Below are 22,536 nucleotides of genomic sequence, written 5' to 3'. Positions count from 1 at the left end.
GACCAAAAAATCATTTTGAATCACTTCCCTGTGTCTACTCTCAATTCCCTGTCTTATGTAAATTTAAAAATGCCTCTTCTAAATTATATCGACAATACAAACTGAGACATGGATGCACAGAAAAACCAGAAAAAGAGACCAGCGCTGGGAACCGAACCTAGGTCCTCAGTAATCCGTACTGCGTACTATTAACCCCTACACCACCGTTGGACAGGAGTCAAGATACAAATTTCTCCTATGCACACATATCTCAGGTTGCCTTTTTCTACTACGCTACTTAAGCAGCAAAAAAATCTAAATTAATCCATATTTTAACAGACCCTTTCAATTCTAAAATACTCCGTCATAAACCTTGGGGAAAATATACGTCAAAAAATATAAGTGGATATACATGTTTCACCATTTTAAAAATTCTACCCTTAAATGGGTATAAAGGGGAGTGTAATTTTGTATGGAAAAAACGTTAGGTATATATATTTGAAGATATAATTCTAAAACTTCGTGAAAATGCTATTAAACATTTTAAGTTAAAAGGGACATGGAAACATTGTGAATGACTCTTGAACAGAACTAAGAGAATACCTACGTGATTCGCCATTTTTAAAAATTAAACTTAGGGAAAACATTAAATAATGAAATATGAGTAAATTCAAAATAATTATTTACTGCTGATTGAAGTATCTTAAAGAGCTTTCACATCACTAGAGCCAACGTCAGTCAGTCAGTCAGCCAGTCGTCAGTCAAGTGTCAATGTCAGTCACCACATTTGTTTACACAATTGATTTTTTCCATTGAATAGTACCATAAGTATATAATCCCAGAAATTAAAAAAAATATTAGGATGGAAAGCTTATAAATATTGTAGAATTTCATTTTTGAATTGGATTAAGCCAAATTAAAAATGTATTCTCTTTTCTACTTCTCTTGTCTATGGTTCAAATTCATAATATCATAATGTCTTTGTTGTGTTTGTTTGTGGTAACATTGTCGCAAAAATGCTATTTTGATTTTGCTTCCCGCCGGCCTCTGACGGTTTGCTTTCGGCACGTGCGATTTCCATTCCGTTTTTGTCAAAAAACAATTCCATATTAACAAATACAGCGTAAACACTGATGCTGACTGTTGGGATAAACTATTTCGGTAAGTGTTTTAATAGTTACCTAGCGTCGCGCGTTCGATTGTAAATTTGCACGTGTTGTATATCGTAGACTGCAAAACAACCATTTGCCATTGCAGTCAATAGCTACGATATGGATTAAAATACACCGATCGCATTGTGTTATGTGCATTTCGGTGATTCCAGGCGTTATTTGCGTTGGCGACGGCGATGTTTGTATTTTTATCGTCAACGTCATTTGTTTTTGTTTACCAGCAGATCCTTAGCCGTGTTGATAAAATGTCGCCTTCACCGATACGGTGCCGCGGGCCGTGGAAAATCCATAAGCGCTCGTCTGAGCCCGATCGTTGGCTCGACGAGATGGGGTTTTTCAGAAAGCATACCGCTCGCGACTCCAGTTGCCTGTTCCGGGCAGTTTCGGAGAATATCTTCAACACGCAGCGGTATTTTCACAAAGTCCGGCTGGATTGCGTTGAGTTTATGGCTTCTCAAAGGCATCTGTTCGAAGGGGTAGACCATTTTGTTCACTTACTTTTATTTTTCTATCGCAATCCTGGTCCTAATTTGAGTGTTTTATGTTGTAGTCGTTGACTTGTCCTTTCGAAAACTATCTTAAAGAGATGTCTAACCCTTCAGAATGGGGTGGGCTCATTGAGATATCTGCCATGAGCCACTTGTATAGGTAAGATCTGATTGTCTCGCCTACCTTCAATTATTTTTATTGTCTACCTACAGGTTTAAAAGCTTTTATTGACGTTAATTCCAGACGTGATTTCGTAATTTTTGAAGCCAACAAAGGCCCCCAGACTAAGATTTGCAATGGTTACGGAGACACCATTTTTTGTTCTATTCACCCGATACCAAACACTTTGATGTGGTGTACACCAAAGAATTTATTAACACATCATCATATTGCCAATGTAAGTTACTCTATTTTTTATTTATTCTTTAGATCCACTTATACCAATTTACCTAATTCTCCCAAGTCTTTCTTATTTTTCTGTTTACTTAATACTATTTGACTAGCTCATTCTTTTATGTTCCATGTATTTCATTTTACAATGCTACGGTGTGTTGATTATTCACATTATAGCTCTTGTCTACGAGATTCTCTATGATGGAGTGTACCAATTAAAAGACTTGTCTTATGCTGTTGACAAGATGCTCCATGATAAGGTCCCTACCAACCACATTGAATACTTTATGTCTGAGAATGTGGAACGGCGCAAAAAACAGAAAGAGAGAGCTAAGATTTTCATAGAAGCGGCCAATGAAGATGATAAGGACAGGAACAACAATGCTGTTGCTCTGAAATGCAAGCACCACACAGATGATCTAGAACGGCCTAGTCTGTTGAAAGAATCTTTAAGCATCTTTGTGTTCAACCGAAGCTTGATCCAGCTTGAAAATGTCTGTATGAACTGTCTCAACGTCAACAGCGCTAAAGACTTGCTTGATAATGGTATTACTCCATTCCCATACAAGGTAGCTAAGGCATTGGACCCAGACATATACAGAAACATAGAATTTGACGTGTGGAGCGAACTACGAAGAGGTATTACACCTTCCTGTGTGTATAACAATCATGTTGTGCGCGTAAACATGTTGGTGTGGTTTTACAGAGTTGCGTTACGGTGCAAGATATTCTGACGGAACAACATTGCAAGTTGGAGTCAAGTGTTACTGCAGGATGAAGGCAGATCAGCGTGTGCCGTACCACTGTCATATTCAAGAGATGCGCCCAGACGGTGGCCCGTGCCTGGTGTATATTGAGGAGCTTGGGGAAAAGAGAGTGGTGAACTTTGAACAATTGGAGCCCCTGCCCCTGTCTGAGGCGAGACCCTGGGCGCCGCCTTACCGTTACTCTCGTGCTAGCGCTCATATGCCAACACTAAGCCAAATGTTGCAACAGATAGGTTCCGTATCTTTACCTTAGACAAAGTCTATATAATGTGAACTTGTTAATAAGTTGATAAAGAAGCAATATCTCATTAGCATTTGAGAATCAATTAATATTAAATGTGGAAAACCTGATGGATGGAGGGAGAAACAAATTTTCAGTCATAAATTGTTATTAAGATAAGATAATTTATTGAATAATTTGCATTACAAGGTAACAAAATACAATATTTTACAAAAATCTATGTAACATGTTTAAAACATTATTTTTGGGTGACCCATAAATATTCTTATGGTAACTCATCACCATCTGTGCCTATATACATCCCACAGGCACAGGCCTCCTCATAAAGTAAGAGGATGAGGGATTAAAGTAACTACCTAACTAAATACATTACATAAATTTTACGTATTTTTCTTCAAGAATGGGTTTTTAATTATTCCTTTCTACTACTACTTAAAATTAATTTTACCCATTTTGAATTACACATTTGCTACAGATTGCTTCTCTATCCTTCAAACTTATTATGTCCACCTCAAACTTTTATCTAAATCAATCTTCAACTATCCTTTTGATTCTCACCTCATTTCACAACATTCAGGCAACATCACCCGCAAGCAGGGTCTGAGCAAAGCTCGGAAGAAGGAGGAACCAAAGAGTCCAGAAAAAGCTAAGTCTCCTAAACTGCAGTGGAAGGAAGAGAAGACCCCTGAGACGGAAATAACTCAATTTGAAAGCGACATTAACTTCACAACATATCAACACTTGGATTTTATTAACTTCGAACCATTACCTGTTAGTCCGAACTCAGTTTTATTGTAGATCTTTTAGGTATCCATTTAATTTATAAGCAAATCACACACCCATGTTTTTTAAGTCAATTTGTTTGTGTTCTAATTAAAATTATGTTTGAAATCTTGTATTTTTTGTTTTTGTCCTTTCTCGTTCAAAGGGTGTCTTGAGTGGAACGTGAAGTGCTTATAAATTGGTAAAAGTCGTGAATTGCCATATCGTAGCTATTTAGTCAATGTAGTTAGTTAATAATGGTAGTTTGAGTTTAGTAGCTTAGTGCTTTTGTAGTTTAGATGGTTATTTAGAACTTGGATTATTATTAATAATGTGATGTAAAATGTTTAGAAATTTACTGGTTTTTTCTTTGACTATTTAAAGAAACAGTGATCACACTTGAACTTGAACAACTTGAGTGGGCACTTTTAGTTTAAGGGCTTATTACACTTGACTAAATTTAGGATTCTAAATCATTTTACCTTCCCTCCTCATTGTAGTTGTAGTTGTAGTTGTAAATGTTTCTGTACCATCAGCCAAATATGTGGTCTACTACCCTAGAGTTGATAATCGTTTGCATGTCATAAAACAATAATGCCAAAAGACGTGTCTGTAAACTTGAAAGTCCGACTTTAGCGACATATTAATCTGATAGGAACTTGTTTAAAAATTGGTGCTGCATGTGTGCTTGACACGATGTCCTTAGTCGCTGTCGGTGCCTTCTGTCACGCGCACTAAGTTATCCATCATGTAGGCACCAGTTTTACTAATACTATTACCCACTTTATAATGTATAATATGTTGGTACCGTGAGACTTACTCATATTAAATGAAATTAATCTGTATAAATCGATGTTTCGGGTTAATTCGTAGCTCCTCTTCTCGGAGAACAAGGGCTATGAATTAGCCCGAAACATGTCGAGCTAAACTCGACTTAAGACGCGAGTTATCCGAATTAATTTCATTTAGTACCTATTTTTGATTCCGATTATAAAAAATACCACCCGATTGTTTTGGACTAGCTTTTGCTTTTGCTTCACCCGCGTGGATTTCGGTTATCGCTCGCTGTTCCCTGTTTCCGGGATAAAAAGTAGGCTATGTCACTCTCTGGCCCATAAAATATCTCCATGCCAAAAATCACGTCGCTCCGTCGCGCCGTCCGACGTGAAAGACGGACAAACATACAAACACACACTTTTGCATTTATAATATTAGTATGGATGGATTCCACCAGGTAGTCGGTGCTTTCTCTTACGAGCTTGCCACATTATCTTTGTAGAATTGGTAATTATTAGTGTTAATAGTTTACTTAAAAGCGTAGTGTAGTGTAGCTAAAGCTGGGTCCACATTTGTATCATTTTGCCGATCACGATCACGCGTATCGTATCGAGCTCGCGTATCCTACCTAAGTATGGACGCTCACTTTGGGCACTACGTATTACTCACTAGCATCGTTGCGTGAAAAAATGCGTCCATACTAACGGTAGCGTAGCACCGTATCGTATCATAACGCCGTATCAATAAGTGTGGACGCTATCCGTATCCCCTTTGATGACCGAGGAAAAACCGCCTCGAGAGCGATCACGGCGTATCGCGTATTAAATCATAACTTCGTATCGTGATACAGTATCAAAACACGTCCATACTTACCGATTTTGATACGCGTATCCGATCGCGATCGATAGCGATCAGCAGGGCTACTACGAAACTCGAAGTTCGTGTCGTGCGGTCCCTCTGACACTTATACTATTTAATACGAGAGCGAGAGGGACGGTACGATACGAACTTCCAGTTTCGAGCTTCGTAGTAGCCCTGCAGATACGGCGCGCCGCATGATCGCGCTGTTTTTGCGTCCACACTTGCGATCTTGATACGCGTCGGTGCAGCGCGACGGAGATATGATACGACAAAATGATACAAAATACAAACGTTTTAGGTCCCGAATCGACCAATCAAATTATTAATTATTTATCAATAAAAAAATTACAGCGTTACGGTGAAAACCAATGCGCTGTAAAGTTCAATTATACCTACAAGAGATAACGATTACAGATGTAGTGCTTTATGGTTTTCAATTGGGAAAAGTCTGATCTCAATCAGAATATACTGATGGCACCCGATGTGTCTTATCAATTATTGTATTAAATGAGTAGACCCCATTATCAAGCGGCCAGTTTGGTGGCTACCTTACATTAGTATGTGCAATATCAATAAAAAAAGGGTGATTGGTTATTGAGTACATTCCTTTTAAGGGTGTATAGTATGACTTATTTGCAGCAAAAAATTACATGTCCGAAAATTTTAAGTTTCAGAGATATTGGCGATTTTAAGATTTTTCACAAAACTGCCGAATCACGTGAAGAAAAAAATTGTAACAAATGAAAATATTTCATTATTCTTTTTTTATTTTCCGATGCCTGAAATGTCAAAAATTGTATTTCATGGTAAATAACTAAAAAAGCTACACGAAATTTGATGTTATTTAACAATAACCGTTCGAAAAAGGCCCAAAAAAGTAGTCACTTCTTTACAAGGAACTAATTTAATAAAAAAAAAATTATGACACCCAACGTACAAACTACTGAAAAAACTTCTGTGATTAATTAGCTTTCTAATGAGACTAAACATTATTTAAAAAACAAATAGTTTATTTAAGTAATGACACATTTCTTAAAACTCGTGACAACATTTAATGGGAGACTTAATGAATACACTAGAAATCAAAGTCAATATTAAAAACTTAAATCCGGGTCTATTACTTAAATAAACTATTTGTTTTTTAAATAATGTTTAGTCTCATTAGAAAGGTCATGCATGAAAGAAGTTTTTTCAGTAGTTTGTACGTTGGGTGTCATACTTTTTATTTATTTAATTATTTCCTTGTAAAGAAGTGACAACTTTTTTGGACCTTTTTAGAGCGGTTTTTGCTGAATAACATGAAATTTCGTGTTTCTTTTTTAGTTATTTACCATGAAATACAATTATTGACATTTCAGTCATCGGAAAATAAAAAAAGAATAATGATATATTGTATTTTCAATTTTTTTACAAATCTTTTCTTCACCTGACGGCAGTTTTGTGAAAAATCTTAAAATCGCAAGTCTCAAAACTAAAAATTTTCGGATGACCGTTTTTGCTGCACATAAGTCCTACACGCCCTTAAAAGCAATGTGTTCAATAACCAATCAACCTGTATAGCTACAATGTCGAGACTTTGATAGTTTGTATTGCACATTGCTATATAACCACCAAACTAACCGCTTGATAACGGGATATATAAATGAGTGACATTTTCATATCCTATGGAACTTTATTATTGAACAGCTGTGAGTTGGGAAGTTGGGAAACAGGCTCTAATAGAGCCTTTAGTTTAGTGATGTAACGAATATTCGCATATTCGCATTCGCATTCGCAAAATTTCTGCGAATGTTTGGCGAATATGAATATCAGAAAAAAATACAATTATTAGATAATAGATAGGTTAATAACTTAATAGATAGGTTAATAATCTCGTAATCACATTAACAGTCTTCACTTAATCATTTGGATAATACCAAATTTATTTACTTTGCGATGCGTTCGTATAAACTGGGTAATTCTCGGAACAAAGTACAAACGGAACGCACTTCGTTCGAACGAGACTGCCGCAGATAATTTGGCGCCAAAACGAAAAACTGAATATTCGCATTCGCATTCACGAATGTCGGTAGCAGATATTCGCATTCGCGAATGTTCAAAAAATGACATTCGTTACATCACTAGGCTCTATACTATGATGTGCAAAACTCGAACTTTGTATCTTGCCATCCCGCTGACTGACGCTTATTATTTAATACTAGAATGAGAGGGACGGCACAATACGAGCTTCGATTTTCGTAGCCCCTGGGCCCTGAGAGCTGCGCCACTGATGAGATGTGTTGATGTGCGCCGTTGTTGCAGGTTGAAGTCGACGCGCTGCCCCTGATGGTAGACTGCCGGCCGGGCGCCGCCGCCGCCGCGGCGCACGACCTCGCGCACGCGCACGCGCCGCACCACGCGCACCCCCCCACACCGCCAACGGAGACCACACCCCGCAGGTAACACGCCCGCCGCCTGCCCTTAGCCGCCTAGGCGCTCTTTTAGATATTAGTAATTACAGACTCAGAAAAACCGGCCAAGAGCGTGTCGGACACGCCCAACATAGGGTTCCGTAGCCATTACGAAAAAATCAAGTAATATTTTTCTAAGGATTTCGTATTGTGTTAGTTGGTACTCATGGGCAGCGGTGTTCGTTTGCCTCCCTCTCATAAAAAAATATTACGCAAACAGATCACTGATCGAAAATTGTCATGGCAACCCCACAATGGTTTTAAAAGACCTATCCAACGGTATCCCACACTATAGGGTTAGTAGAGAAAAAAAACACCCCCACTTTACGTCTATGGGAGGTACCGTAATTTTTATTTTTTTATTTTACTATGTCGACATGACTGATATGTATATTCATGCTAAATTACAGCTTTCTAGTACAAAACTGTCTCTGAGCTAAGCCGCGGACAGACAGACAGACGGACATATGGCGAAACTATAAGGGTTCCTTAAAAACAGTTCCGTAGTCAACCCTATTTGTAAACAATTCACCTGAGATAATTTATTTTGAGCCAACATTTAAATTTCTTAATTCTATAATAATATTTATATCTCTTTTTCTAAATCGCTACACTCCTGACAGATTGATCGTGGTCGTCTGATGAGCATCAGTAGTGTACCTTCATGACGATTTTCTTGCGAAAATAATGTAATATTTCCCCTTGCCTTCCACTCCGCAGAGCTGGAGTCCGGAGCTCGTACTTGACAATATAGAGCACTGCTGCCCAGAGTGAGCATGTGGTCCCTTACCCTTAGTCGCCTTTTGTGTTATACATACATACATACATATAATCACGCCTCTTTCCCGTAGGGGTAGGCAGAGACCACTTCGTTCCACTTGCTACGATCCTTACATACTTGTTTCGCTTCGTCCACTTTCATTATTCCCTTCATACATGTTATCAGCGGCAAAAAATAGAACCCCTTCATTTACGTCGCCTCGCTCCGCTCAGCTGTTTCCACCAGAGATGTGCTGTGCGAGGATAGGTTAATGAAACGTTTCTATTGGTTCAGGTTCATGTACATTCCTCGCAACACATACTTACATGTCTGGTGGAAACTTAGAGCTGGGTCGTGAGGTAGTTTTTCTGGAACGTAACGTAACAGCTACTTGACAAGGAATAGTTTCGAAAAACAGTTACTTTAAAATACAGTTTCTTTACTACGTATCGAAAATACAAACTACCGCGCGCTTCCTAGATGGCGCTGAAGTAATAATTGCACACGGGCGCTACATGGGCTAAAGACGCAGCTGCGAGCCGATCGACTGTTTCGCTCATCTTATCCTTCATCAGCTAATCATATCGTATAGTAATCCAGTGTAAATAATTCGCAGGCGTCAGGAGACATGGGTGCGCACGCGCTGTCGTCGCCGGGCGGCGCGCCCGCCCCCGGCCCCGCCCCCGGCCGCATCGCCACCCCCAACAACACGCCCATCACCACCTACTCCGGTAACTAATACACTCGCTACTGGCTGCGCCGTAAATATCATGTTCCCGAAATACCACATTTTTCGAAATAACGCCCAAGTCAAATTTTTGATTTATGAATATCAAACTTTGTCATTTAACTCGAAAAAAGTGACAATCAGGGTGGCTACTACGAAATTCGAAGTTCATATCGTTCGTTAGGGACGGTACGATACGTACTTCGATTTTCGAATTTTGTAGTAGCCCCTCGTATTGGCGGGTCGCCATTATTTTATTCAGTTGTTTTAGCGCCTTTCTTTTGCCGAGCTGTGAAGTGTGTGGACACAAAATATATTTTTTTTTGCATTTTTTTCCTCGCAATGTGATAAAAATCATTGTGTATCACGAGCCTCAAGGGGATTACAAACTTGAGTCATTAACATCTAACATACTCTCGTTAGTAATCCCCTTCTTACGCCCCTTAATGCACAATGTACTATAAATACAAGAAAGGCTGATAATAGAAGTACCTACAAAATACTTACGGAGACAGTGGTCCTCACACGAATAAACAGGTTTTCGTTTATGTGCACTGAACTCTGTTTTTAGACTCTTCTCTCTTTCTAAGTCTCATAACAATTCTTGAACCTTAAGGGGCTGTTTCACCATCCATTGATTAGCGTTAACCGACGGTTAAATGTGATGCCGTCTCCGTCTATTCGAACAAAACAAATAGAGACGGCATCACACCTAACCGCCAGTTAACACTAATCAATGGATGGTGAAACAGCCTCCTGTCTAACCAGTTCTCTATGACAGTTCACTTGGCAAGTAATTACCAGCTGGTGCGAAACTTAACTTTTAATGCATGATATTAAACCAGACAAGTTATCTTGTTCAAATTATAGGATTTTCGATATGCTTTCCCTTGATAAAAAGCCTGTGTATCTCAAATACCTACTGAAGCTTTCCTTTTGTGAAATAATTATCAGAATCGGATCAGTAGGTAGTTCTGGGTTCAGGGAATATCAAATAAAAAAAAAACTTTCTATTTTTACTTATTCTTTTTTCGTACTTATGTAGGCCGCAAAAAGCATTTTTTTATTTCTAGAAGAATGCGTCGCAAGAAACTTAACCGAAAGTTATTAACATTTAATATTTGTCAACAAAAAAAAAACTACTTTGGCACTAAAACAAATTAAATTTAAATACGTCACCAAAACCGGATACAAACAGATTATAATTAATTACATATAATATTTGTATAATTTCCCTTCTAATTAATAATGCATTATCTAATGATGTGTACTTACCTTAATCACGGTGTAAAATAGTCAGCTAATTAAGTAATTGGTTAGTTTCATTTATAATGTGTTGAGCGGGATATCCACCACCCAGTTTACTTTCGTGCTTCGCCATGAACGCAAACGAGCCAAAGCAAACGATCGAAACAAACGAGCAAAGTGGCGAGGGTGAGTGTCTAATTCATATGTTTTAAATGTTTATTTTCTCGTCTTTGTATACTTTTGACTTGATAGCGTAAAAGTGTACGCTTGGGTGTGTGCCTGTTATTAGGTTAGGTAAAGAAGTAGGTGCGATCCTTGTAGAGTGGGTACCAAGTTAGTTCCTATTTGGGTGAATAAAAAAAAATGGACGTAGTTAAGGGCTTTAGTTATAATAAAACTGGCCAAGAGCGTGTCGGCCACGCCCAAAATAGGGTTTCGTAGCCATTACGAAAAAATTAAGTAATATTTTACTAAGGATTTCGTATTTTATACGGAATATTTCAAGTTTATGTATATTTTATACCTTAGGCTGCTATTTACTCTTCAACTACTAATAATTCTCAAGAAAACTTAGCCACTATAGTTTTCCTTGTAAGTTTGATATACTTACTACCATCCTGAATTTTTAGAAAAATCGTCTTAGCAAACCCCTAACGGTTTTAAAATACCTATCCAACGATACCCCCACTTTACGTCTATGCGAGGTACCCTAAAAAATATTTGTTTTGAATTTTTTATTGTACCATTTTGTCGGCATAGTTTACATATATATCCGTGCAAAATTACAGCTTTCTAGCATTGATAGTCCCTGAGCAAAGCCGCGGACGGACAGACAGACAGACAGACATGGCGAAACTATATAAGGGTTCCGTTTTTGCCATTTTGGCTCCGGAACCCTAAAAACTGAATTGATTCCTTTGTGTTATGAAAGTTACCCATATTGTTTGTATGACTAACTTTCGTAACACAAAGGAATCAATTAAGTTTTCTTAATTAATTTATAATATTAGTACCTATGGATGTTTTGTCATCGTATTTTATCGCAAAAGTTCGTATTTATCTTGCTTTCTCAACTAGGTAACCGAAGTTTACTGCGGCTAATTGAGAAAGAAGATAAATACGAACTTATCCGACAAAATACGACGGCAAAACATTTTTGACTTGATCTTTAAAGGTTTTTTTTTTAATTTTGCATACTTACCTAATAAACGTGTTTTTATTGTGTGCAGGCGTCCCGATGAACGTGAACGCTCCGTACGGGTACGGCGCGTGCGGCGTCAAGTCGCTCGTGTGGTGCGCTTCGCCCCCCCCCGCCGCCGCCGCCGCCGCCGCCGGTTAACCCCCATGTCAACAAAAGCGTGCAGCCCAATGGAGCCGATCTTCCAATGAATGGTGAGTATTGCTGCCAGGCCCCTGTTTTCATCAGACACCTTGGGCTAGTTTATTCGCAGTAGCACCTTCAGCTCTTGCGAAGGAACAAGGGCGAAAAAATAAACGCAGTTCTTCATTCATCTTTGGTGAAGGAAGTAGTGCGAAAAAAAAACGCAATAGTTCCTTCGAAGGAGCTTTTTGGGTGAGCTACGCGGGTTTATTTAAAATTAGAATAATTTTGTGAATATTTTGCAATATCTGTAATTAATTATGGCAAATACGCGTTCCGGGTCAATGAATGTCTGTGTTTTGAGACAGTTTTGTCTTTCGGAAACCTTTGTCCTCCCTTTTTTCCGAACAAAACGGGGACTATGCAACACTGTGGCATGCTCGATATTTTTATGGTACGGTTTTAAGGTGTATTAAATATGATTTTAATCTAAACTTTGTTTTCACGCCCGTAATAACAGACTTTGAAAGCCATACTTAAAAACCTCACGTAACAGTGCGCCATCTAGTGAGATAAATTTCGATAGCCCTCAATGAAACCTATTGAAACAGGAGTTTGAGGTTCTTACACGTGTGATGCTGCGAATAAAATCTGACTATTACTAATGAACTGTCCTACAGACATCCCGACGCTGCGGTATTACTTCAACTTGGGCGTGGAGTGCATGTGGGCCGCCTACGGGCCGCCGCAACGCCATTATTCGCCGCGGGACTTAGCTCAAGTAACTATTATTAATTTATTATTAGCCTATTCTGTCCCACTATTGAGCAAAGGTATTCCCCCGACACCACTCTCTCCACTGCATACAAGGGCCAGTTCTTCTAGAAGCATCCAGTTCATACCGCCATCGCCGTCTCGGTTTGCCTTTTCGAGTTGGTGGACGTCCACTTGGTGGTTATCTCGGCCGGCATGCGGCAAACATGGTCAGCTTGGAAGCACTTCCGCTTAGACGCCGTTCGATTTTTATCAGTGATTCGAGTCATGGAGCGCAGGGCGGTGTTCCGGGTCTGATCCGTGAGTTTTAACCCTAGCATGCTGCGCTCCATGGTTTTTATTCCCAAAAACGTCAATTCTAATTTATTTAGATTAGAATGAACTGAGCCGTAGACAAGAATTTCAGTGGGCATTGATGGGGTAAGGAATGGGTCAAGTTCCTCTTCTGATACTTGTATCTTTTTCGTTTTAATCTATGTATTGGTTACCTTCAATGAGGTCCCGGTGCGATTAAAAAAAAAAGATAACGTAAATCTCTGGTACAGTCAAGTGCGAAAATAAGTAAAGTATCTATTCGATCGAACCACTCAAAAATATGTTACTACGGCCTTATTGCGTCGGAATAAGAGTGCGGTACTTATTTTTGAAACTGAATAAGTTCATATTTTTACACTTGACTGTACGATATAGTATAGCCTTAACTGAATGAATCTGGCAGGGTTGGTGCTGCTCACGTCTCCTGAATCACCCTGTATATTATAATCGTGAATTGTTAAAAAAAAATCGCCATTGTAAATTTTCTTCCATTATCAGGACATGCAGCAAATTTCGCTGCAGGACCGCGGGCCCCCGAACGGCGCCCACGACCACAAGCACAAGCCGGGGGACAAGCCGCCGCCCAACAAGGGCAACGGCCAGCGCCCACTGCTGGGCCCACGGTCAGTACCCAATACCCACCCGCTGCCCACGCTTCTTAGTTACAAGCTTTTGTTACTTGCAATGTTCATATTAGGCTGCCTAAAAGAATTTATTGAATCAGGCGTTACTTTGCGGAGGTCCATATCAATGAACTAAAAGAATTTCCTTGCTCACCCGCGACCCTACGATAGCTAAGTTTATGCAAAATATGCGTGTTCATGCAGTTCCTCCACCTCCACACTGTAAGAACACACACAAATCACACAAACCCATCTATCACCACCACCACACTACACTGACGCGTTTCGAACTCAACCAGAGCTCATCTTCAGAGTGACACAACCGTACACCATGCTACCAGTTGTTAGACTAACGAACCACAACCACCGTTTTAATTTGTCACTAACTCCCCAAGTACCCACATATATTTTATTTTTGCCTAAAAGACAATAGGTACCATGGAGTTAATCATGGCTAAAAATACTATTAAATATAATTCTCGATAATGATAACAAGAAACGGTTTTATTAATACAACAAATACATAATTTAATGATTTAAATTCGGGTTTTGTTCTGCGTACCTTGGTTTTAGAGAAGCTCGATATTTCGGCACAGTTGCATGCGCCATGATCACGAGACGACCGGAGAATTGCGGGTATGCTGGTATAACTGTCAGTCAGAAAAATAAATCGGACGTGACCGATCTACCCTCCTAGCAAGTTGCCCACTACTACTGGAACTCAAACTCGCTTTAAAGTTACGGCAAAATACGCGTATTACGCGTCAGTATCAGTGTCACACAGTATGGTACGCGGAACGAAACCCGAATTTAAATCATTAAATTAGTAATGACCGCGATAGTCTAAAACATTCTACAGCTAATACATAATTGGTTTTAAGAAAAAAAAAGACTGCCAAGTGCCAAGTTTCTTGCAGCGCTTCCTTCTTGGCAATAATAGTCTTTCCGATAGTGCTGGTAGACGTGCCAAAGGGCCTATTGCGGTTTACTTACAGAATAGTTTTTTTGGGAAATTCCTACGAGATATAGAGATCTTTAACGGGTTCCAAGCTGCGACCGCATGCTGAATTATATTCTACTAGCTTTTGCCCGCGGCACCGCCCGCGTGGTATTCGGTTATCGCGCGCTGTTCCCTCGGGAACTGTGCATTTTTCCGGGATAAAAAGTAGCCTATGACACTCTCGGGCCCATAAACTATCTCTATGCCAAAAATCACGTCGATCCGTCGCTCCGTTACGGCGTGAAAGACGGACAAACACACAAACATGCAAACACACTTTCGCATTTATAATATTAGTATGTGGATTTTTTCTAACATGATTCAAATGACAGATGCCAAACTGACGTAGCTGGAGTCCCTCCTACTGTTACGCAAACTATCGATACTTTGCATTAATTTGCATGTACCTAGTGCTAAAAGTGGCAATAGCATTATTTGTTGGTTTAAATTAAACTAAAAGTCTTATTTGAATTATAAAATATAATTTATTCAACACTTCGCAGTTCTACAGTGTCACAATCCGACTCTGACGAACAATCTTGCAAATTAATAATATAGTCTGTCAAAAAAGAGAAGAAATTAAAAAGTGGCAACACTGTAGTGGTCCTCCATTTTTGGTTTGACAGGGTTTGAAAGGGATGACACTACAGTGCTGCCACTTTTTAATTTCTTCTCTTTTTTGACAGACTATAAGTTCGTTTATTTTACCTCTTTTATTTTTACCGATAACCCTCACCTCTGTAGAGTTCAAATATTCGATCAATCAGCAGTTTTCATGCGATTTCATTTTTTCAAGCATTACTATATCTCTTAGTCAAAATACCACAAACGGGACTTATCACGCTATTATTATACAAGTAATATTTACCGTGATAAGTCCCGTTTGTGGTATTTTGACTATGAGTGAGAATCACGAAAGTTTAAAACGTTTTACTATATCTCTGTTGGAAAAAATAAAAAAATAGTTGCCGCCTTAAAAAGTTACATAATAATCATGTGTCATTTTAATCATGTTAGAACAAATAGAGTATAGTGTGTGAAGTAAATGGTTTTGTCCACAGATTCAAGCGCGGTGGCAACCAAGATGGCGGCGGGCCCAACAACCACAACAACAAGCCGCATAACAACAACAATAGCAACAACATGGCGAATAACAAGGGGCAAAATAACAGGTAAATATCAGCCACCAGTGGCATTAATAACACTAAGGCAGTTGTCTCACCGCCGGCGAGGAAACGATTGGCTATCGACTATTTTCTCGCTCAAGAAACGAACAAAAGGTATAAGATCCTGTGTGAGTAAAAGAGACATATATATTAATAGTTGATCGCTGGCGGTTCACACTGCCGGCGAGAACTCGCTCTTACATCTTTTGTCGCAGCGACAAGAGCTATAAAACTAGCTGAGCTATAAAACTAGCTCAGCGATACTCGCTCAGCGCTGTTAGCTTGGCGGCCGCCCGGCTCGAGCGAGTGGAGCGAGTAATCGCCCGTCGTGCTCGAACACTCGCTTTTCACTGCTCGCCCACTCGTTTCTAGTTACTCGCTCTGCTCGCTTCTCGCTCATCGCTCGTGGATAAAAATTGGATGGATAAGTTTAGGTGGTCGATTTGATAAATTGATACTAAGCTATCCCGAAATGAATATTTTTTTGAGACATTATGATTATTATGCTTTCTGCATCTGTAGTTGTTTTGAGATCTTCCTTATGTAGAACAGAGGCGCCATTGTCTATTAGCTCTCAGAATCATAATCGTTTTCACCGCTTCTTTCTGTCACACGGCATAAGAAGAGGGTAGAAAGAGATGGTAAATGCAATCGCGTACGTCAGCGCGTTAGAAAGACAATACGGGCTCTGTTCTGAAGTGGCCTACAGAAGCCTACTATGTAAATATTAATAATAAATATTTTTATTTCGTACAACTACGAGGTCCATAGTTAACTTACTTACAAAACCTAATAACTAAGGTTAGTTTAGTTTTTACTATAGGTGATCGCTATTGTGTCAAGGGGCAATACTTCAAGATGGGCAATCGCTGGTATGCAGCTACAGCTAGCTAGTAACATAAAAAAAATGTTATCATAACTTGACCACATAAGCAAAACTTTGATCACAAAACATCTGAACACGACTCTATAATATTTTATCTTTATCTGTAAACGAGCCGTTTAGTTATGAGACTTGTTTCACAGACGCAATTCGCACCCGGAGCCGCGCGGCGCGCCGGCGGGCTACGAGGAGGAGCCGGCGCTGCTGCCGCTGCCCTACATGCCGTACCCGCCGCCGCTCTATCCGCTGCCTTACTACCCCGTCGACGAGCCCGGTAAGATACCGATTTGTATCTTGACACCACAGAGCTTGACACTAACCCCCTGTTTCACCATCTATTGATTAAATTTATTTGACGGATAAATGTGATGCCGTCTCTGTTTATTTTGTTCGAACAGACGGAGACGGCATTACACTTATCCGTCAAATAAAATTAATTAAATGGATGGTGAAACAGCCCTTAGGTCGTCGTCAATCGGAAGACGCGTAGACGTCAACTGTTGAAAAAAATCTTAGACCTTAGAAAATGAGAATGAAATGAAAAAATGTTTATTATAACACCAGCAGATTACAATGAATAATTACAGGGGATCCTAAACTAGACTGAGACTGTATCTTGGGACCTGGTTCCACATTGTTTTTATCACTGCTGTATTAAACAACACAATACATGGGGATTAAATCGATAGCTTTTAAGCTGCTCTATCAGCTCTCAACGGTTTGTCGTTGGTTTCTGGGACACCCAGCAGTATATCTGGATTTTTAACGCAACGTGTATTCCAGGCATGCTGGGCATGATGAGTGGAATGGGGTACGTGAGCTACGAGGAGGGCGCGGAGTTCGCGCCGCCGCTGCAGCCGTACTACCCTCAGCCCTACCCGCCCTGCCAGCCCTGCCCGCCCTGCCCGCCCTGCCCGCCGCCGCTGATGCACCCCCACCACCCGCCGCCACACGTGCACCCCCACCATCTGGAACACAAGTAAACTGCAGCTGCACGTGCACTGTCCTTTGTGCGGGCCCAACTACCGGTCATGCACATGTACCGACGAAGACCAATGTAAAACCTTTTGGACGTAACAATGAAGACTATTAAAACTAAAACCACCACAGCAGCGTCGACATTGGAATATTAAGCTGGGGCTAGGAATCTAATCCTGTTGCTTGTCATTTCGTAGTGCGTAGTACCTGCAATACTGCCTCAGCGGAACATGCAAAAATATCTGACATGTGGCCCTACAGATAGAGTCCTGTCAGATATATATGCACGCTTTGTTATGGCTGATATTGGTGCTGGTGAGTACGACACGGACTATTGACGAGGTTAGAACGCTTGTCACGATAAAGACTGCTAGAATGTTCTTTTTGATTTCTATTGAAACAATTCTAGTTTGGTAGCCTGGGACGTGTGCTAACCAAATCACTTTCTCGTGTGGTCGCGAATCAGCAAGGCACAAGCTTGTTCGTTATCCAATACACAATACAGAATGATTTAATATCATCATCAAAATTAAAGAGCTGCATCTTGTTAAAGTAATTACTACTTATCCCTTTCTTCTGCTACTCTTTCAACTTCTTGATATGACCCGCCCTGAAAGTTAACGTTCGATTTGATATACTTACGCGACATTATTTATGTTCTAGACTCATTTTTCATTAACAATACCTGTTCTCATCTCTCCTACAGCTGATTGCTAATTCACTGAATTTCCACATGAACAAGCCAACGTTAAGGTTTAATACCTGTGTCGACATCGAAATTATGACGGCCTAACATTAATGATATAACTTAGTGGTGAACAAACAAACAAGCGTATACATACAGGAATTTATCTTCCAATAGTCTTCATTCTTACGCCCATGCAATTAGAATTACTTTCGGATAAATACACTTGTTCACCATCTTCAGTTAGCTCCAGTTTTTTAATCATAGTTTTAAGTTCGTTATTGTCTGATGAATGATAATTGTCTAATGTAATCGCTACAATGTACGTGAGGCGGCATCGATTCAGCATCGATTTATTTGCACGATGTAAGTAAAGCAGGCAAAAAAGCAAGTCTGGAAATTGAATAAAAAAATAACAACAAAAATAAAATAAACAAGAAAAAAGGAAGATTCAAAACGCTCCTGTTGTCCACTAAGATTGACTGGCAGTTATTCCTTAAAGAGACAAGTTTGCCTTTGTACATGTATCACAAGGTTTGTCATTAGTATTTACTTGTCAGATTATAACGAACTTAAAAATGGTGTAACAAGTTCTGAGGAACTGTCTCCAGCGAACTAGGATATAATTGTATTAATTCCATGTATACAAATAACATTCACTATTTGATGTTTTATAATAAGATTCAAATTGGCCATAACCTAGCAAGTATTCAGTGTTGTATTACACTCACAAATTGTTATTATATGTCAACAGTATTGGTCTAAAGTATGGTGTAAATTATTGTTATATCCTTCCCCGTAAGACATCCTAGTTGATAATATCCGGAAATGTTTCCCGTAGTAACAAAGGACAGTCCCAAGGTTAGGCAGCCGCGTCCCAGCTTTGTGTATAATATGAAACTGGCTTGACAACGAATGCTCATCGAAACGGTATACGATATTATCTTTATATAAAACACAGACGCCAAGCTGAACCGAATGAGCGATCAATCCATTATGTGGTTTCGATTTATATCGATTTATCAGAACGGTCATATCGAACAGTCGAACTACTGGTTAACAAGGTAATACTATTGGTTCAGTGACGCGTCAGTTGCAGGTTTGAGAGCCGAAAGTTATGGGCCACTGGTATCAAAGTAGATGTGTACTGTCAATAATCTGAGGAATATCAAACATTTACAACAGTACAAGTATTTAGTCTTAGTTTTAATGTCAATGCCGCCTAGCTAAATAAAATATGTATTGAGACTTGGCGCTAGTTATGTGTGGTCCGTTTGTCAACTCTGACATTTGTGTCTGTTTGTGATTGGCTAATTAAGCGAATGAGCCAATCGCAAGCAAGACTATCGTCAAATTTACCTCACGATATTAACTCCGTATGCGATATTTTGCCTAAGCGACCCTCATTAAAAAAAGTGTTAATTTCTAGTTCATTTTGAAAACTTTCTGGTGGCATTTGCTTTTTGGCTATTAATTAAAAAAATACCAAATCATCTACATAAACTGTTAAGTTTTCGTTGCATTTAATGAGTGATGTGGTCCTTTGAGCTCAAAACTTTCGGTTCAAAACGCTTTAACGGTGCCATGCGTTTTGCGCCGCTCATGATAATGAATGATGTCAATTATTATAACTATTTGGAATCTCAAAATAACACCGCTTTAAAATTTTCACGGACGGCGCAAAATATACGGCATCTTTTTGATATTCTCTCACGACTAATACAGAGTCTTGAACGAAGTTAAGGATGTGGTTCCGTCGAGATGGAGCGATGCAAAGGCTTGATCGATCGATCAATAACATCACACTATACGAGAAGCGTTGACGGATTTAAAACTAATATTGGTCGATTTTTCACATCTTACGTTGCTCCGTTTTAACGGAAGCGGAGACCTTATACCTTGTCTGACTAAAAATTAGTGTACTTATGTACTTAATGTGAAGGGTTGTTGTAGTCTTTTTGAACGCACTTGACAATGTTTGATGAAATCCGACTTGACGGTACATGACTCTGAAGCGGTTGTGGAGCTCAAAGCGAAAGTTAAAGCTTTTATTGACGACTAGTCGAGCGCGAGGCGGCTTCGATGATGGCTTCAACTTCCGCGGGAACATGCCGACTTCAGACTCGTCTAAATTAGTTTCGAATTTATTATGATTAAGTGTTCAATGGTGCTGCGTAAAATTGTCAAGGTCGACAGGGTTTTTGAACTATTTTTGTATGGATCGGCATTTAGGACGCGTAGGTTTAGGCGCTGTACATCATTCCTTAATGTAAGGTGGAACTGTAAAGCATAAGCCAATTTATTTGTAGGTTGTACTTTGCAAATTTAAGTTTCTATTAGTGTAGTTTAGTGTTAACGTGGCGTCGACACCTACTCCGGACTTTAACGTGAGATATTGGACTTGCATACTTCGTTCCGCTTGCTCATTTCTAACTAAAGTGCGAAAAAGACAACATGGGTAGTCAAATATTGTTCAATCATAATTTTCGCTGGCGAAATAAAAATCAGCCGAATAAGAGAAAATAGCTGGACTCTGTCCCTATCTTAGATGTTATAGCATTGTAAACTTTTCTTTGTGAATGAATTTTAGTAACCATTCACGGCTAAGAAATTGAAAAAGTCACGGAGTATGTTGTCGTTCACAAACGCCCTTGTAAATTCGTTTCGGCAATTTAAGTTAGTAATAAGTCTGATAACACAACGACTAGGCGCCAACATAACCGAAATTCCAGTAGAATAGTTTTTTAATCCCACAATCCGAATCTCCGTACGTATTTAGAAAGTTTCCTAGTTTGATCTCATGCCTGTTTAAAACCATGGTGCTTGGGTAGTCATTTATATTTTTGTAGAATTTTAATAATTAGCAACTTCAGCGATACGTTTTTCGCGAGTGCTATCGCCTAAGCTAGTCCATGCATTTAGCTTGCGGGAAACGCGTGTCGCTCGCCATTTCCAATTACTGGGTAAAAAAAAGTATTTTTGGAACGTTTATTATACGATTTGGCTGTGATTGGGTAACTGGAAAGTCTTTATGTGAGGAAATGGTTCGTGGAGCGGCAGCGTTTGAACACAATTTTGTGGATAAAAATTATACCAATTCCTTAGGTGGTCACGTGCTAGGGGTTACGGCAGCTTTCGTCTCTTTTCAAACTGTCGTTTCAGTTAGAGAGGGAAGCTCCGAGCCCTGCAGTAATCTCTAGCATGCCAACACCTCTCCAACTCACCATTTGACTTGTAATTGTTATGTAACATTTAATAATCCGCCCACGATTTTTGATCCATATTTTATGAATCCATCATATTTACGTCTACGACTTTATATATACCTGATACATTATATATATTAAACGTAACGAATACGTAACTAAATCTTAATTGTTTGTACAGAGCGTTGTTAAAAAAAGAAAACGAAAAAAAAAATGTGTAGGTCTCTATATAAGTATATATAAATATGATACGTATGTGTGATGTTCCATGTAAAGTCGTTTTTGGTGTCTCAGTATTAGTTTTAAATCACTAGGAGTTAGAATTTATGTTAGTCGTTAATTAATGTTTACGTAATCATAGACTACTTAGTGTTATTTTTTTATTTAAGAATAACCTCGGTTACTCGGCAGCGCAGGAGGCGCCATATTTTTTCTTTCCGCCATAGTTAGTGTTCGTGCCCGTTGTATGAACAAAAGGCAGCCAGACCAATACTCGAAGTAACTGCCAAAGATGGAAATTGATGTCATATCAGTTGGATTACCGTAAATGATTAGTCTATTAGCTCTCAATAAATAGTGTTGTGAATATACGTAACGTACCACTAAATGTATTCGTGTATTAAGCTCAAAGTTCGCGTCCGTATTGGGATGTTGACTGTATTTTTTTCAAAATTACATCATATTAAAGTCTACTGATTTGTATATTGTGTTTTATTACCTAAACTTAGTGACCTATTCCTTAAAGTAAAGTCGTCAATGTAAGCAGACCCCCAGCAAGGTGATACATAACATAAATTAACAACTTTTACACTTTTTACTGCGTATAATTAATTAGTTATTGATTAAATATCTTTTAAACAGTAAGAGTTAAGCCACCTCTCACGTCATGAGAAATTAACTTTATTTGACCTGTTGAATGCTCTTACTTTACTCGATTTAAAAAACCTGAGTTTGTCTTA

At 39.2% G+C, this 22,536-nt stretch overlaps 1 pseudogene; it reads left to right on the top strand.

The window, feature by feature from the left end:
• The first annotated feature begins 968 nt into the window (after positions 1–968).
• On the top strand, positions 969–22,279 carry LOC141436527 (uncharacterized; annotated as a pseudogene).
• Positions 22,280–22,536: the final 257 nt, after the last annotated feature.

This window comes from Choristoneura fumiferana, chromosome 16, assembly GCF_025370935.1.
Source record: "Choristoneura fumiferana chromosome 16, NRCan_CFum_1, whole genome shotgun sequence".
Classification (NCBI taxonomy): Eukaryota; Metazoa; Arthropoda; class Insecta; order Lepidoptera; family Tortricidae; genus Choristoneura; species Choristoneura fumiferana.
The sequence above is the reverse complement of the archived record's forward strand: the minus strand, read 5'-3'. Positions and strand labels throughout refer to the sequence as shown.